The sequence below is a fragment of the Hibiscus syriacus genome, unplaced genomic scaffold (genome assembly GCF_006381635.1).
Source record: "Hibiscus syriacus cultivar Baekdansim isolate YM2019G1 unplaced genomic scaffold, ASM638163v2 tig00117048_pilon, whole genome shotgun sequence".
Taxonomy (NCBI): Eukaryota; Viridiplantae; Streptophyta; class Magnoliopsida; order Malvales; family Malvaceae; genus Hibiscus; species Hibiscus syriacus.
This window is the reverse complement of record NW_024063538.1, coordinates 9,933,713-9,936,630: the sequence shown is the minus strand read 5'-3', so window position 1 is coordinate 9,936,630 and position 2,918 is coordinate 9,933,713.

The window sequence follows — 2,918 nt, the reverse complement described above, 5'->3', positions numbered from 1 at the left end:
CAATTCCACGTTCTATATTCTAACATTAATTTCTAGAATAGTACAACAATTATTAAATAATTACACAATAGCCCCATACTTTCCATAATTATTGAATATGCCATCATAATTTCACAAAATTACAAATTAGTCCAAATGTTTTCTCTAAGGCTTGTAGAACCTTTCAAACATCATTTTAAGCCATGGGAAATTTTTTGTAAAGTTTCCCAATATTTTCGTCAATGCAAAAACTTATAAGGGTTATGGTTCAATGGTTTTCACTTGATTCAATCATGAAATCAACCTCTACTCATCGTTTTGAAACCTTAATGATAACTTCATAAAAGACTATGTTCTGCGTCTATTTACGTAGGTTATTTTTTGTTTCAAAGCAATTTGTCATAGAATTTTAGTTGCATATAGTTGCATTTATTACATATTTACATTTGGTGGATAAGTTTTGTCGAGTCAAACTTTATTTGATTTAACTGATGCTGCTGAGGAGGAATATTGTTTGTTGGTTGTGTTGGTGCGTAAATGAATAAGGAATAATTCATTTGCAGTGACAAATCAATTTGCTAGAGTTAGTGGAGCATAAGAAGATGACAATGAGGAATATATTTTCTTGCCTAGGGGAGAGATATCTTGCAAGTCTGACGCAACTCAACAACACTACTGACGTCGCTTACCCAACTTCAACTTCACATGTAATCATGCCCTTATTAAGTTATTTGAGACCACTTTTATCTTCTATACCATTCATAAGATGGGTATGACATCAAGGGTATTTAGGGAGTTTCCAAGGGTACTAAACCCTAGAAATTCCCAATATAAATACCTCATTATAACTCTCCATTAAGGAGATTTTCGATAGAAGAAGAGAGAATAATATACTCGAGGCTTGGAGTAGTTGATTGCAATACTTAACTTTTACATTATCCCCCACTCGACCTTCCTTGGTGTCCTCCATAGACAGACTTCATTGGAACGACGACCATGCCATCGAGAGAGGTTGGTCGCTAGAACAGGTGTGGTGGTGGTTAGAATGTCACAACAGAACTCTAATTCTGGGAATATTTCTTCCTTTGTTTTTCATTTCCATATCGTTTAAATGGTTGTACTTAAAGGTTGATTTTTGGATGATATTTACCAAACCATGAATGTTTTATTTGGTGTTGGATGATGTTTGAATGATACTTTATTCAATTGTTAATGAATGATGCAATTTTTGTTTATGTCAAGTGTTGTTTTGTTCATTGTTTTAATATTTTGCCTTGACAATGTAAGAACTTTTGAGAGATTGACTGGTGCCATGATAAAAGATTTCTAGTCATTATAAGAGCCTTTGAGGGATTGCTATTTTTCTAGGCGTAGATGCTTAATATCGAGAGATTTAGGGTAAATCTACGAGAATAAGGGGACTAATATAGGATGATAAGGTTCTAATCCATCATAGAGATAAGGAGAGGGTTTCATTCAATTAAAAAGGGTAAATACTTTAGTAAGATAGGAAAAAAGCTATAGTTTACGCTGAGGGGTATTGCCACAGCAACAGTTTGACAAACCAAGGGGTGTAGTTCACGCCGAGTAGTATTGTCATAGAAAAAGACCTAGAACACTCTTGTAAATACTGTTGGGCATCATCATCATAGTATTCTAAATCATCATAGACGTAGAATAATTTGTCACCGTAGCAAGTCTAACTCGAACGCTCTGTTAGAAGTCTGATTGTGTGATTTTTTTGAATATTTGACACTCGAAAACTTATTATTGCCTTGAAAACTTTTATTTGTTTACCTTTGCATCTTTTTATTGCCTCGACCAAACTTTTTTGTTAACTGCACTTTACAATTTTTCTTGCATCGACAATACTTTTCCATTTGTTCATATCATTAGATACTTCTCATTTTCACTTTTGTAAATATCTTTTAACAATAACGTAGGACTAGTTAGTGACAATGAATTATAGTTGTTGCAAACATAAAAAATTCCCATTAATCCCTCTGGAGACGATAACTCACTTACTACTAAATTACTTGCATCGATTGTGTATACTTGTACATATTTGTGTGCCACAACACACAATTTTACTTGCGATAAAGTTTTTGGGGATATTGCTGAGGATTAACACCTGGATAAATTTTGATAATTTTTGCCAAATCAATTTTTATTTTCTTGTCATGTTTTATTTATTTATTTTAGTTTTAATTATTTGTTTTATTATTTTATTTTATAGGTTTTTGTCATTGCAAGACCAGGAGATCTTTTGACTATCCATAATATCCTTTGAGCTTGAAATTGAGATGTTATTCAAACAAAGGCGACATGCTCAATGTGCCAGAGACTATATGAATCGACTATGGTTTCAAGCTGATAACACTATAGAAGATCAGGCAGATCCTAATGTCGCGACAAATAAAATTTCCTAAAATAATGAAAGACCACGAGCTATACGATATCACTTAAATCCTATTCTCGATGATCTCAACCCTGTAATTGTGGCACCAAAAATACATGCAATCCACTTTAAACTCAAATCTGTGATGTTCAACATACTTAATTCTATTGGACAGTTTGGTGGCTTGCCTAATGAAGATGCTAGACATCATGTGTGTGCTTTTTTTGAAGTGTTTGACTCGTTTGCGCAACAAGGTGTGAATGAGAACGTGCTGAAACTAAAATTATTCCCATACTCTTTACGTGATCGAGCAAGAACTTGGTTGAGTGGAGTCCAATCCGGCTCAATGGAATCTTGGGCTGACTTATGCAAAAATTTTCTTCTTCGATAAAATCTGCCCAATATGCACACAGAGCTCTACAATGATATTGCAAGTTTTCGCTAAGGCAATGAAAAATCTATGTATGAGTGTTGGGATAGATATAAAAGTTTGCTTTGAAAATGTACCAACCATGGATTCCACGATTGGAATCAAGTCGTC